The sequence below is a fragment of the Phyllobates terribilis genome, unplaced genomic scaffold (genome assembly GCF_046119375.1).
Source record: "Phyllobates terribilis strain yellow unplaced genomic scaffold, ASM4611937v1 Scaffold_5__5_contigs__length_657084704, whole genome shotgun sequence".
In the NCBI taxonomy this organism is placed as follows: domain Eukaryota; kingdom Metazoa; phylum Chordata; class Amphibia; order Anura; family Dendrobatidae; genus Phyllobates; species Phyllobates terribilis.
The window spans coordinates 542,873,854-542,890,282 of NW_027362765.1; the positions used below are offsets into that span (position 1 = coordinate 542,873,854).

Below are 16,429 nucleotides of genomic sequence, written 5' to 3' on the forward strand. Positions count from 1 at the left end.
CCCTGATTTGTCCCTGCCGGACCACAACGGTTGGCACCCTAAGATTACACAATAGTGCCCTCACTCATTGTCGGTTGACCCTGAGTGTCTTTAACTGCACCCTAAACTAAACACTGTGTGTACTCCAAAACAACAACAGAAAGAAGTGCACACAAGTGAGAAGAAATGAAAGGATGTGTTCACAAAGTCATACAGGAAAGACAGAAGAAAATAAAAATAACCAAACAACAAACAGAATATGTGGAAAACCTCCCAGACCCTAAAAGTAAAAGAAAGAAAAGGAAACTAGGGAGGAAGACACACAAACAAACCATAAGAAAAGCAACAGAGATTAGTCAGGTAAGATAATCACTAGCTGGGAAGCTGTGTCTCCAAACAACTCCAAACTTAGCAAACTTGGAATATAGCCAGTAAGTATAACCAGCAAAGACTGCAAGTGCCAGGAGTGTATAAATAGCCCCTCCAAGATGTGATAGGACATAACCAAAACAAGGAAGTGAAAACACTGCACAGAAGCAACACAGCAAAGCAAGACAAGAGCATTATCAGCAGTTGGCCAGAGAAAACACAGGCTGTTGGTCCAAAAGGGAGGAAAACCGACTTATAGCCAGAGATCACCGGATCGAGTCCTGGAGTCGAGGCATAACAGTGGGGCAGGTAGTCAGCAGCTCTCTTCTCTGCAATAGTTTTCTACTAGATTTTTGCCTGAGGACACATAACCAGCTCAAAATAGCAACCAACGGGCCACCTACCCCTCCAGGCATAGTCAAAATCACATTTTCTGTGACCATGATTGTTATGCCCCTGATGTTGGTATATATTGGAGGATTTTCTTTACAAATCATTGTGGATATTTCTGTAAAAAATCTGTCCTGTGTAAACATAATGTCATCTTCAGCACATACATCACATACATAATATAAAGGTAATTAATTCTGAGCCTGTCATAACGTGCAGAAAAACAATAATTTGAGACATATAGATACTTGAAATTAATTGAGTGATACAGAGTATAATATTATCTGTAATATGTAATTTAAAAAAGTATGAGGCATAACTGTAAATCTTTTAGCATACCTGCACTTTCTATCGCTTAGGAGAGACTATGTGATGACCCACAAACATATTACTCAGCAGGTGTTTCCCTTAATGGAATGGTCCTTGCCTATTCTTCCCGCCTTTGACCAGTAACAGCTTTTCAATCTGCCTGATCACTCTGCCTCATTAGTAAACTTTTCAGGCTAGACTTGTGAAATCATAGTGTCAAGTTAATGATCACATTTTCCCGATATAGTCTGACTGAGAATGCCACGCAAAGGTGCACTATATTTTATGTGATTTGTGAGCGTGTCCTTTATCAATGCCTAACTCAACCTTGTCCATTTTCTGTTAGGGAAGGAATATGCTTTCTTCCATGCCTAAACTGCCTGCATTGGCCAAAAACCCTGGTCTGAACTTTTGCTTTCCGTCATATACTAATTATGGAGACTATGATAGGTCTGCCAACTTGGGCATTCTTTCCAGAAATGAATAAGCTATGTTTTTATATGTCCATTCTCATGAATATTCAAGAAGAAAGAGGGCAGTTTTATACATTACAGGCACATTTTACAGTCAATCTACTATCCAGAAGTGTAAGGGTAGGTTTAATAATTTCCGCGCTATTTCTACTTTAAAGGCATGTCTATTTAATTAGTGCAACTTAGTAATGTATCTCAATGTCAGTAGTTGTACAATGCTAAAATGTTTATAAAAAAAAACACACAGAGCCAAAAGAGAATTTTTGGTAAAATAGTAGTTTAATGTACAATATATAACATAAGGTAAGAGCACTTTCGTATTTCAGAACTACTGTATGCGTGGGAAGCACAAACCTGCAAAGAAATGAAGAAATACTTTCAATACATCAGGCCGGCTGCACAGGGAAATGTCAGGCAGGTTAACAGTGAGACAGCGATATTAGAATGAATGTTCTTGATGCTGGTCCTGTTTGTTCAAGAACCTTTTCTGCCCTTTGCATTTTTTCATTTTAGTTATCAATAATTTATATTCTAGAAAGTAAATTAGGCAACACACTGGCTAAAGAGAACTCTTTGATGAATTTGCAGCCAACAGTTCACAAAATATAATTTTCATCCCACCACAGAAGAGCTTACAAATTAGCAGCTGCCAAAGTGGACCTGCCTGCTCTCCTGAGTCAACTGTTCTTGTGCTCTAGTAACTTGCATACCATATGAAAAATTAATGAAGGAGCATGTTTTCTTAGAATTCTTCACTACACTGTTCCTCAGACCCTAGAGCATAATAAACGTAAGATGTAGAAAAAAAATTAAATAAACAACCGATACACACCTCATCACTCACCTTCACTGCTCACTGTCCCCTGTACGATCCTCATTGCATCTTCTTACTGCTGCCTAGAGTTGAAACTCTGTGCATCTTCACTCTAGGTTAGGACTTCAGAGATCTCAGCCTAGAGTGCGTGTCATAAGGTTGCAGGCAACGTCCTGACATTACGACCTTGCGTGAAGAGGCCCGGGATTTCAGTTTGCGGTAGCAGAAAAAAAGAGGACAGCAAAGGTGGTCGGGTGGTAAGTGGTAAGGTGAGTTTTTTAATTTTTTAACCTTTTGCTGGCTCTGTACGGTTCAGGAAAATGGCAGCCGACAGCCAGATCCTTATGTCCCCCGACATAATTAGTCTGAGAACAATAGGGAGGGCTCATTAAAAAATCGATCATAGTCTGACTTTTATCCAACATAAATGGGTGCCTTAAAGGGAATCTGACATCAGTATTTTGCTAACCCATCGAAGACCAGCATGACTTAAGGAAAGATACCATGATTTCAGAGATATTGTAGTGAGCTGGCAGGCTCTGGCTGTTCTGTGATAATTGAGATAGAGCCTGTGACAGAAATGATTACGCAGGATGGTGTTGCCACTTTGTGGCCAGAGGTTGCACCTGCGCAGGGTGTGATGACAGAGAAAAAGACTGAGTCTCCTGTGTCCCGCCCTAGAGAGTCACGTGACCAGAGTGAGAAGCAGGAAAAAGTGCGCGGAGAGTCTGAGAGAGTCTGTGAAAAGAACCAGGACTGTGTGCAGGTCCTCATGTGTGCCGTAGAGGATACTCTCAACATGGCTGCTGTTATCTGACATCTTTTCCTCAGAGCTTTCCCCAGCTTCCGCACTGCTGAAGGATTCAGCTGTTACACTCCCCACTACTGGAGTGTGGACTACACAAGGGAATCCACAAGAGCTGCTCTCCGGATCAGAGAGACTGTAAGCGGGACCTCTGGCGAGAGGCCGAAGTATTCCTTCCTTTCAGCGAAGTCTGCTGTTCCTGTTTTTTTTTTTTCTTCGGCTGGGACGCCTTCCTGCAAAGACAGACAGGCCTGCGACGGGGGACACATCCTTCTGGAGTAAAGAACTGGTAAAGTGTGAGTAGGGACAGTGAGGGTCAGCTTATAAGTACACGTTATTGCTGTGAACATTTACGGTTGTCATTTATTGTGTTCTGCTATGTTAAAAATGTATACAAGTAAAGATACGGTTATCAAGATAGAGTCTGTGTGTGGGGATCTTGCTGGGCCAGATCATAGATACCAACGCGCGGCCTTGCCCGCGGTCACTTCATCTGGCGTAGTCGGCAGGATCTGTGACCAACAAGATTCCCACTCAGGCCACGTGTACAGTCAGAAAGCCCCGCCGGTGTCTATTGTGAATCAGGTCAGGAAATTTGGCGGACGAAACTACCCTGTACCAGAGTGGGTGGAACAAGTCCGGATACTGGGGGAAATGTATAATATTGACCCTAAGACCTTGGCAGAAATGGCGGTACTGACGCTAGAGGGGGAGGCATGGACGACAGTCAGACTGGAGACGGTCAGGGGCCAGCGTACAGTGGATGATTTGGTGCGGGTGCTGGAGAACACCTATGGGCCGACCACATACCAGGGAACACTGCGACACATGTTCTTTAGACGGACGCTGCTTGAATGGGAGGATATTCCCCAATATGCGAACGCCCTTCAGGTACTCCTTGAACAAGCCTGTGGAAAAGGGGAACAACTAGCTGGTATGGCTCCTCGTGACCTGGTACTGAGAGACCAATTTGTAATAGGACTGAGAGACCAGTATCTTAAGCGCACGTTACAGGACTTGATCCGGATGATGCCGACTCTTACTTTTGCTGAAGTCAAACAGGAAGCGATAGAACGTTCAAGGGGACCCGTCATGGATGTGGGGATTCCAGGTGCTGCGTGCAGATCCATATCTGACATTAAAAATCCGAACAGTGACACGGAAGACCTGAAACAGATGGTAGCAGACTTACAGAAACAGGTATTACAGTTAACATTAGACCGACAGGGAGACCAGCGAAGACAGCCTAGTCGTCCCGTGGGACAGTGTTGGTCATGCGGTGATCCTCGCCATAGGGCAAATCATTGTCCTCAACACTTCCCTTAGCAAAAACCTCCGTCGCACCAACGAACAAACCCTCAGTCACCCCAGCGAAGGGAATTTCGATCAGACCAGCGAATGGAATCCCAGCCATATCCACAAGCAGAGCTACCACGCCGGGCCTCACCACAATGGCCGCCGTTAAACTAGACACCCCAGCAGCTGAGGCTCGTGCAGCAGGGGAGGCCAAAGAGAGGGGTGTGGAAAAACAGATCCGACGGCGGAGTGCTCTTGCCTCGAATAGCCCGACACTTGAAGTTGTCCTGGAAGGAATTGCCGTACAGGGACTGATGGACACCGGGTCACAAGTGACCACGATCTCTGAACAGTTTTACGAAAATTACCTCAAACCAAGAACTGCTTGTGACCCAGACACCGCCATTAAGATTATTGCGGCTAATAATCTACCCATTCCAGTGACCGGAGTTGCTTGGATGGACACAAAGGCCTGCGGACAGGACTTAGGGAAACGAGGGATCGTCATCGTCAAGGAAGGTTTCGGCTCCGAGACCCCAGTGATAGTTGGAATGAACATCTTGAAAGACCTAGATCTTATGCTGTTGACAAGAAAAGGACTCAAATACTGGCAGAAAGTCACCAAATATAAGCCGACTCGTCTGGCGTTCCACCGCGTAATCCGGACCGTTGGACTTCAACAGATGGCAGAGGAACAACCACCCCTAGCCGCCATTACGGTGCCACACCGTACCTGGATTATTTTGCTCACTGAAAAAGAGACAGTCATTTCCTTACCCCTTAACACCCACCGACAACTTGAGGGGGTTGAAGTGGTGATCGAGCCGAGGACCCCAAGTGGGGGTAAGCTATACCCACTAGTTGCTCGCACTCTAGCCGTCGTGAGGAACGGGAGAGTCCCTGTCAGGCTAAACAACACCGCAGACGTAGGCCTAGTAGCCCTTGAAGCTGGCACTCAACTTGCTGGGTATATGCTCTACCCACGGAAGTGAATTCCATTGGACCCCTAAAATTCACCCCGTCTACAGAAGGCGACTGGACGGTAACCATCTAAGCCATAAACGCTCAAGTAGACGATGAAGACATTGGGCGAAAACTGCGGGAAAAAGTACAGCTAGACACGTCCCAATACACCAAACAATAAGTGTCTCAAGTGGAGGAACTCCTGCGGGAACACCAAGACTCCTTTGCAAAGCATGACACAGACTTTGGGTGTACCACCAGTATCCAGCACGAGATACCCACGGGCGATACCCCCCCTATCCACGAGAGGTACCGGCAGATACCACCTCAACAATACCAGGAAGTGAAAAGCCTATTCGAATCCATGATACACGCCGGAGTGGTACGTGAAAGCCAGAGCCCGTGGGCTGCACCCGTGGTGATAGTCAAAAGGAAAGATGGTTCCCTGAGATTTTGCGTAGACTACCGTAGGCTGAACGCTTGCACTATCCGGGACTCATATCCACTTCCTCGGATCGAAGAGTCACTGACCGCCCTGAAGAAGGCCAAATATTTTTCGTCCCTAGACCTGGCCAGTGGATATTGGCAGGTTCCAATGAGTGAGAAGGACAGGGAAAAGACTGCCTTCATCCTTCCTATGGGCCTGTATGAGTTCGACCGGATGCCGTTCGGCTTGAATAACGCACCAGGGACCTTTCAGAGACTGATGGAACGCTGTCTGGGAGACTTTAACTTTGAGTTTACGCTGATATACGACATCGTGGTATACTCCGCCACCTTCGAGGATCATCTTCACAAGCTTGGCCAAGTGTTCCAGCGCTTGAGGGGACACGGCTTGAAGTTGAAGTCCAGCAAGTGCCGTCTGTTCCAGCAGGAAATCGACTACTTGGGTCACCGGATCTCGGCTGAAGGTGTCCAGCCCTCTCCGGAGAAGATAGCAGCCGTTCAAGAGTGGCCGCAGCCAACTACCGTCAAGGAAGTCCGGGCTTTTCTGGGGCTGGCAGGCTACTACCGTCAGTTTGTCAAGGACTTTGCTCGGCTTGCTGAACCACTGCATGAGGTTCTCCGAGGGACCGCGAACAGTCCCAGAGGACGACACATCAGTTGGGGGCCTGACCGAGAAAAATCCTTTCAGGCACTTAAGGCTGCTCTAACATCACCCCCTGTTCTGGCGTATGCAGATTACACATTACCGTTCTTGTTGCACACCGACGCCAGCCTTCAAGATCTAGGGGCGGTCCTCTCTCAAGTTCATGATAATAAAGAACGCGTGATAGCCTATGCCAGTAGGTCTCTCCGTGATACCGAAAAGAATACCATCAACTACAGCTACTTCCGCTTGGAACTCTTGGCTCTGACTTGGGCTATGACGGAGAAATTTTCCGGCTATCTGACAGGAGCGGAGGTGCTGGTCATGACGGACAACAATCCTCTTGCCCACCTAGAGAATGCCAAACTAGGGGCAATGGAACAGCGCTGGATGGCCAGGCTCTTTAGATTCCAGCACAAAATTAAATGCAGAGCGGGGAACGAGAATCAGAATGCTGACAGCCTGTCTAGAGTGACATCATCCCCGCCAGTGGGGGACCGGGATGAAGAGTTGGAGGAAGATGAGATGCCTGACTTTGCCCGGCTCGCTAAGCAAATAGAAGATAACCGCCAGTATGCTGTAGGAGGGATTGAAGCCGTGGTGGGATCTCCCTTGCCCCAGCAAGAATGGGCCAAGCTTCAAGATCGAGATCCCGAGCATGTCTTACTGAAACAGTATGTGAATAAACAAGAGAAACCGCCCTCCGAAGTGAGAGCCTGACTATCGACCGGAGCCATGGCTCTGCTTGCCCAATGGGATCGGCTGATCTTGAAAGATGGAGTCCTGTATCGCAGGGCCCTTTTATCCCATATGCTGGAGGAGTGTTTGCAGATTGTCGTCCCGATGCAGTTGGCCCATGAGATGGTGGGCGAAGCTCACAGAAGGAACGGCCACTTCGGCATAGACAAGACCCTCCGGTGGACCCAGCAGTTCATTTTTTGTCCGGGGCTCCATAAGTTGGTTGAAAACATCTGTCAAGAATGCCGTACCTGTGAATTCCACAAGTCCGCAGAGCAGCGTGCCCCCGTCTAGACTATTAAGACGTCGAGGCCCCTCGAGCTGTTGATGGTGGACTATCTGTTGATCGGAACGGCGAATAGTGGCTACCAGTACAGTCTGGTGATGGTGGACCACTTCACGAAATTCGCCGTCACTGTTGCTACCAGGGATCAGACTGCTGAATCAGCTGCACAGGCCATCTGTCAGCAATTCGTTCGGGTCTACGGGTGTCCGGAGCGGCTACACTCTGATCAGGGGGCTTGTTTCGAAGGGCGAGTCATTGAAGAACTCCAACGGATGTATGGAATCAAGAAGTCCAGGACCACCCCTTACCATCCACAAGGGAATGGCGCGTGTGAACGCTTTAACCGGACCCTCTTACAACTGATCCGGACACTGGCTGAAGACAAAAAGCCTGACTGGCCTCGATTCCTCCCAGAACTGCTGTGGGCCTATAATAATCAAGTCCATTCCGTCACCGGATACACCCCATACACCCTTCTCTTTGGCCGTCCAGGCAAAGACATCCATGAGTTGCAACTGTCTAGCTCCAAAGAAGATACCTGTGTACCTATCCTTCCTGGCTACAAACACACCGCCAGAGAATGGAGACTGTCTACCGGCTAGTAGGCCGACAAATCCAGGATCAAGTGCACGCTGAGCCACTTCCGGTACAAGAGGACTCACTGAATGTAGGTCAACTGGTCCTAGTCCGTATAAAGAAACCGCAAGGGAAACTCCGGCCCAAGTGGGAGACCGAAGTCTATCGAGTAATTGGACAGCCGTACCCCGGTGGCCCCGTCTATCGAGTGCAGGGCGAAGACAGCGGCAGCATCCGAACTTTGCACCGTAATATGTTGCGCCCCTGCCGTTCCCAGCCTGACTCCCCTACTGTGATACCTAGAGAGATGGATATCACTAATACTGTCGGAGACACTGACCCCGGGGAAGTAGAGATTGAATGCATGCCTACCCCTGTCCGTCCGACTGACGCACTTGAACCGATTACCTCCTCTACTGACATGTTGACTGGGAAAGAGAGTGGGGTGACTGATCGGAGAGAGGGGATCCATCCCGTTAGGCAGACAACGAGGACCACTGCAGGGGTACCTCCAGGACAATCCTACAGAGACCAATATGTGTGGCCCTCTTCCAAGCCGCCCCCTGTCACATCCACAGCCATCGCCGCCCTGGAGCCGGTCGTTGACAGGGACAACCAACCTTTGAGTGGGGGGGCGTGTAGTGAGCTGGCAGGCTCTGGCTGTTCTGTGATAATTGAGATAGAGCCTGTGACAGAAATGATTACGCAGGATGGTGTTGCCACCTTGTGGCCAGAGGTTGCACCTGCGCAGGGTGTGATGACAGAGAAAAAGACTGAGTCTCCTGTGTCCCACCCTAGAGAGTCACGTGACCAGAGTGAGAAGCAGGAAAAAGCGCACGGAGAGTCTGAGAGAGTCTGTGAAAAGAACCAGGACGGTGTGCAGGTCCTCGTGTGTGCCGTAGAGGATACTCTCAACGTGGCTGCTGTTATCTATCATCTTTTCCTCAGAGCTTTCCCCAGCTTCCGCACTGTTGAAGGATTCTGCTGTTACACTCCCCACTACTGGAGTGTGGACTACACAAGGGAATCCACAAGAGCTGCTATCCGGATCAGAGAGACTGTAAGCGGGACCTTTGGCGAGAGGCCGAAGTATTCCTTCCTTTCAGCGAAGTCTGCTGTTCCTGTTTTTTTTTTTCTTCGGCTGGGACGCCTTCCTGCAAAGACAGACAGGCCTGCGACGGTGGACACATCCTTCTGGAGTAAAGGACTGGTAACGTGTGAGTAGGGACAGTGAGGGTCAGCTTATAAGTACACGTTATTGCTGTGAACATTTACGGTTGTCATTTATTGTGTTCTGCTATGTTAAAAATGTATACAAGTAAAGATACGGTTATCAAGATAGAGTCTGTGTGTGGGGATCTTGCTGGGCCAGATCATAGATACCAAAGCGCGGCCTTGCCTGCGGTCACTTCATCATTTTACTTACCGGGTTGTTTGCTGCAGTTCTGGAAAGTTTTATCTGCTGCAGATCTACCAATTTTCTGAATGCTGAGTTCTGTATAACCCCATCCGACCACTGATTGGCAGCATTGTGTGTACACTGTGCATAGCAGAAAGCTGCCAACCAGTGGTGGGGGCGGGGTTATACAGAGCTCATGAATATGTAGGACTACTTGGCAGAAGCTTTACTAGTCCTGCAGTGATAATCTCCTGCTGATAAAACAAGGACTTTATCAAAACTACAGGATGCAGCCCAGTAAGTGACACAATGCTGGAATCATGGAGTACACATCAAGCTGCTCACAGATTAGATGTCAAAAACCAGGTGACAGATTCTTTTTAAGGAAGCACCACACTCACGGTGATGCTTGTCAAGGGGCTCAACACTTGGTTCATGTCAGACAATGCATAGATACAAAATTTCCAAAATGGTTACATTATGTGGAATAACTAAATAAAAGTTAGGAAAGAAATTCAAGAAGACCATGATATGAATTTATTTAGAGAGAATAACCCACCCACAGTTCAAAATATATCCAAAATCTACAAAAAGATTCTCTTTAAACCCTTCACGACATATGACATATTGCTGACATTTGCCCGCTGTGCCCCTGGATGTTTAACCCTTTAAATGCAGGGACCAATAGCAATCGCGGCAATTAGAGGGCTAGGGGACGGAGACAGCTCCCTCTCTCATCCAATTGACAACCCCACATTGCAGCACGAGGTCAAATAATGACTTCCTGGTCTGTCTGCTATAGTGAACTGTTAGACCATGGCATGGTCTAAAAAATGTTCCGACAGTGTAACACTGACAGGTGTAATGCATTATACCAGTGATCAAAGTAATAAAAGTTAAAGTCTCATAGAGGGACTAAGTAAAAAAGTATTTATGTATGTTTATGTAAATAAAAAAATAAACAAAAAACGTACTCATACTTGGTAACGCCGCATCCAAAATGACCCAATCTATAAAACCATCACACTAGTAAACCCCTTCAATGAACACCATAAAAAAGTGGCAAAAACTATGCTCTTTCCTCACACCACCGTAAAAAAAGTGGAATAAAACGCAATCAAAGTTGCATGTAAATAAAAATGGTGTAGCTGAAAACATCATCTTGTCCTGCAGAAAACAAGCCACAATACAGCTCCATCAGCGGAGAAATAAAGAAGCTATAATTCTCAGAATAAAGCGATGCAAAAACAATTATTTTTTCTACAAAACAGTTTTTCTTGGGTAAAAGCGGCAAAGCATAAAATAAATTATATGAATGTGGTATCGCTGTAATTGTAGCGACCCGAAGAATAAAGCTGCCTTATCAATTTTACCACACAGTGTACGGTAAAAAAAACACCAAGAAAACAATTTCTGAATTGCTGGTTTTTGTTAATTTTGCCTAACAAAAATTGTAGTAGAAAGCGATCAAAAAATGTTATGTGCTCCAAAATGGTACCAATAAAAATGTCAACTTATACCACAATAAACAAGCCCTGACATGACTCAATTGGCAGAAATATAGACAAATTACAGCTCTCAATATATGGTGATGCAAAAACTTTTCTTTGTAAAAAAAAATGTTTTTTAGTGTGATAGTAGCCAAACATAAAAAAAATATAAATCTGGTATCGCTGTAATCGTACTGACCCAAAGAATAAAGTCATCTTATCACTTATACCACATGAGGAATGGTGTAAAAAATAAAACCAATTCTTCACCTGCTGTTGATATGTTCATTCTGCCTCCCTAAGATCACAATAAGGATCGGCTCACATTTATCCTGCATTCTACGCTGAGCACTTACACCGGGGTTTCTGTGTAAATCTCTGAAACATGTGATTCAGACAGAACCCCCGGCAGAAGATTTCCTATAATGAAGCAGAAAGAGACATTGTGGATGCTGCCTGGCCTATTATCCGGCAGTGTCCACCTTTTTAAATGTGCATAAAAGTGCGGTCGGCCATAGTTTAGTTCACCTTTGAAAAGAAGGACACCACTGAACAGAGGCTAGACTGAGTGCAGAGTAACTCTGCTGCCTCATTATAGTAAATGGATCCCTTGGGGTTTCATCTGAATTACGTCATTCAGAGATTTAGATGGAAACCCTGATAAATGTGCTCAGTGTAGAACGCAGGATAAATGTGTTCCAAAATGTTATGTAAAATGTTCTCAATAAAAACATCAAATCAATCCACAAACCAACAACTACACACTAAGGCCCATCATCTGTCAACTGAAATATATGGGGTTCCACGTTACGGATAGTTCAAAGTTTCTAGAAATGCGCTATGGCTCCTCATCCCCCAAAAGAAATTCAGCGAATTCTGCATTCCCAAATGCAACTGCCCCCTCCCTTCTTAGCCCAACAGTGTGCCTAAACCACAGCTAGCGTCCACATGTTTGTCAGTTCTGTAGCGATGAGAGCCTGCTAAATTTACGGAATGCATATCTTCAGAGGCATGAGCAGCGCACAATGTACTGGGCACAATGCATTGGGCATTACAATGGCAAATTTGCAATTTTCACTCAGCAACATCCATTGCTGCTTGCTTCTGGAAAAAAAACATGGAGTCAAAATCATCACTATACCTGCAGATAAATTCTCAGAGGGTTGTAATTTTGAAAACTGAGTCACTTGAGGGGAGGATTCTGTTCTGGCACTTAAGGGTCTATATATGAAGTCCACAAAAAATGTGTGCTCCAAGAGTTTAAAAATGTGTTTTTTTCCTCCTTAGTCATGCTGTGTGGCTAAACAGCACTGTACAGCCACATATAAGGTATTGCCACATACAGCAGAAATTGTGTGACAAATTTTAGTGCCATTATTACCCATTTCTCCATGTGAAAATGTAAAATTTGAGGCTAAAACCACATTTTTTCTTCACTTCCCAATGGTTTAAAATTCTGTGACACACGCATGCTGTCACTATGATCACTGCACTCTAAGATGAATTCATTAAATGGGATCACTTATGAGGGGGATTCTACTACTATGGCACCTCAGGGTCTCTGCCAATGTGACATGGCATCCGCTATCTATTCCAACCAATTTTTGGCTCCAAAAGTGAAATGATGCTCATTTCCTTACATTTGGGGCATCGCTGTACTCGGGAGAAATTGCACAACAAATTACATGACGCATCTTCTCTTGTTACCCTTGTAAAAATGAAAAATTTGGGGCTAAAGTAACATATTTTGGGGAAAAATATGATTTTTTTATTTTCACGGGTCAACGTTATAAAATTCTGCTTGTTCAAGATACTTGTGGGGGTTTTCCATTGTTTAGACACATCAGGGGCTCTGCAAATGTGACATGGTGTCCGATTTCTATTCAAGCCAATTTTGCACTCAAACAGTCGAATGGTGCTCCTTCACTTCTGAGCCCTGCTGTGCGTCAAAACAGTAGTTTTGCACCACATATGGTGTTTTGGTGTAGTCAGGAAAAATTGCACAACAAATTGTAAGTCCATTTTCTCTTTTTATGCTTGTGAAAATGAAAAATTTAGGGCTATAGCTATTTTTTATAAGAAGCCCGTGAAATGCGCGTTGGAGTGTGGGACGGCATGGATGCATCCTCAGCATGGCTCATGCTTAGTCACTCTTTATTTATACCTATGTGCTGTATTCATTTGTATCTCATGGGCACTGTCCTATATTTATTTATTATTCAAGCACTTTATTTAGGTATTTATTAGCACCATGCACTTTTTATAACTGCATAGAGACTATATTAGGTTATACTATTTATCATTGTGTGTATTTACACACTTTTTGTTTACATTTAAATTGATTTTTACAATATTGGCACTGTGCACTTTATTTAGATTTTGGTTGTTCTCTATGTGTACATGCTGCTGATGTTTCCTTGCCCTCCCTGTTTTTCATTTTAATTGTTATATGCATTTTTTAATAGTCATTGTCATGAGGTGTCTTTTCAATTAATAAAAACATTTATTATTATATTTGAATTGTGTATTCATTTATTCTCTGATAGTTTTCTTCTAATCTAAGTGGTAAATGTTATTTATTATCTATTTTGTGTGGTATAACTATCTGGTTTAAGGGCATAACAATTCAAAGTTTGAAAATATCAACATTTCATTTTTTTGTAACATTTTTGATATTTTCATAAATAAATGAAACAAATGCAAATCACATCAACCGAAATTTACCACTAACATGAAGTACAACATGTCACGAAAAAACTGTTTTCAGAATCACTGGAAAACTAAAGCGTTCCAGAGTTATTACTACATAAAGTGACACAGAATTGAAAAAAAATGGCCTGGACAGGAGGGGGAAAACAGGCTTGGGGCTGAAGGGGTTATGTGAGCAGGACACTAACACATCATTACAAGTTCCCACTTTCTAATATTAAAGTTTGTATATAGTATGTTCAGAAGTAATCTTTTGAAATAATATATAATATTTAACCCCTTTACCACCTTGGGTGTATGAGTACATCCAAGGTCGCATCCCCCTCTTTGGCGCGGGCTCCAGCAAACAGCCCGCAACTGTCATGTGCCCCTAACAGCCCTGGGTAGAATCGCGATCCACCCACGGCTGTTAACATGTTAAATGCCGGTGTCAAACTCTAACAACGGCATTGAACATACACGTGCCGGTAGCGCATCATAAGACCCTCCCATCGGTGCGCCCATCACATGATCGTGGGTTGCCGATGGGTTGGAATGACAACCCGGGGTCTGCACGAGACCCCTGTGGTTGTCATAGACAGGGATGCCACCAGGATTTTCAGGGCCTTATATAGGCCAAATTTTCGGGCCCCCTTGAGACTCTGCACAGGCTTCACCCCACCTCCGCCTCCACCCCAGCTCTGCTTCCATCCCTCGAACCTTCCACAGTCCCTCCACTCACTCTTGAAAAAACTCTACTTCTGCACCACATCCTCACCAATCACACATTAACAGTTCCCATCAAACACCATATCAAATATATAGCCAACAGCTTTTGTTTTGGCCAAAAGATTTTTTAAGCCACCACTAGGACAAGGTAGACTCTTCCTGCCGGGCCCTACTCTACTCTAACTTATTAAACGTTTCTTATAATACCCAATGCTCTTTTTAGGTATATTTTTATTTATGTGAATGTGTCACATACATTTTTTAAAATGAAAAATAATATCACATACAAGGGATAAATACTGTCACACCATGACCAGACCACATATTACCACCACCACATAGTGACCGAATAATACCACATACAAGGGACAAATGCCACCACACCGTGACCAGATCACGTATTACCACCACATAGTGACCGAATCATACCACATACAAGGAGCAAATACCGCCACACCATGACCGGACCACATATTACCACCACATAGTGACCAAATACTACAATACTGATCATTAATAAAAAAACACAATACTAATATTACCATAAGTGCCATTATACACAGGAGATCTTAACATAGTATACAGAGTATAGTGTCAGTGTACAGATAACACACTGACTCACCGGTGACGTCTTAGTTGAAGTCCTTCATCTTCGGTTTTCTTGTTCATCCAATGCAGACCGCCATCACTACTTCCAGCCAGGACTTGTGTCTGCATAAAATAACACAGTTATCTAGAGCAGTTTTCAGAGCACATTTCACAATTTTTCCCCAACTTCTTCACTATACCAGATGAAGAAAAAAAAAGCGACATAGTGCCGCCCTGCACAGTAACTGGACCCCCGTCACTTAAAACAGTATCCTCAGAAATAAAATACATCACAGCAGTAATAATATTTTTTAATTAGCCCCTACAGTAATAATGCCCCACATTCTGGCCCCATGTCTCCATCCTGCCCCCAATGTCTCCATTCTGCCTCCATGTCTTCATCCTGCTCCCATGTCTCCATTTGTCTCCATTCTGCCCCCAAGTTTCCATTCTGTCCCCAATGTATCTATTCTACCCCATGTCTCATCCTGACCTCAATGTCTCCATCCTGCCCCCATTTGTCTCCATTCTGCTCCCATATCTCCATTTGTCTCCATTCTGCCCCTAGTGTCTCAATTCTGCCCCCCATTTCTCTCCATCCTGCCCCCCATGTCTCTCCATTCTGCCTCCCATGTTTCCATTCTGCCCCCAAAGTATTTATTCTGCCCCCATGTCTCCAACCAGCCCCCAATGTCTCCATTTGTCTCCATTCTGCCCCCAATGTCTCCATTCTGCCCCCAATGTCTCCATCCTGCCCCCAATGTCTCCATTGTCTCCTGCCCCCATGTTTACATTCTGCCCCCCATATCTCTCCATTCTGCCTCCATGTTTCCATTATGCCCCCAATGTCTCTCCATCCTGCCCCCATGTCTCTCCATCCTGCCCCATATTTCCATTCTGCTCCCAATGACTCCCATTCTGCCCCATGTTTCCATTTTGCCTCAATGTCTCCATTTCTGCCCCCATGTTTCCATTCTGCTCCCAATGTCTCCCATTCTGGCGCCAATGTCTCCCATTCTGCCCCCAATGCCTCCCATTCTGCCCCCATGTTTCCATTCTGTCCCATGTCTCTCCATTCTGTCTCCATGTTTCCTTCCTGCCCCCATAGTGCGGCTTTACAAAAAAATAGTTAAAAAAGGTTTCTCCTTCTCCTTACCTTGCCGCGATCCAGCGGCGCCGGGATCTCCCATCACCCAAAGCACGGTCACTGGCGCATGACATCTGCCAGCCAATCACAGGTCAGCAGCTGACGCCAGCGCGCATGTCGCTGGCGTCAGCTGCTGACGTGTGATTGGCTGACAGATGTTAACTATTGCCGTGCGGGAAGCTTCTCACGCGGCAATAGATTTTAAGTGAATGGTGAATGTGTGTCCAAGGACCCACATTCACTGAACTGCCACTGGGGCCCAGAGGCCCGACAGTAATGCCCTGATGGCGGCCCTGGTCA

At 45.3% G+C, this 16,429-nt stretch overlaps 1 protein-coding gene across 3 annotated transcripts in view; it reads right to left on the reverse strand.

Moving 5' to 3' along the window:
• Window positions 1-16,429, reverse strand: part of LOC141273670 (cGMP-dependent protein kinase 2-like) — a 604,296-nt gene that overhangs the window by 499,665 nt on the left and 88,202 nt on the right. The window contains exon 2 of one of the 3 annotated variants that reach the window (XM_073685846.1): window positions 15,017-15,105. The exons of the other annotated variants lie outside the window; for them this stretch is intronic. The gene's annotated coding sequence lies outside the window, so the exon portion shown is untranslated. The remainder of the gene's footprint in view (window positions 1-15,016; window positions 15,106-16,429) is intronic. 3 annotated transcript variants of the gene reach the window in all.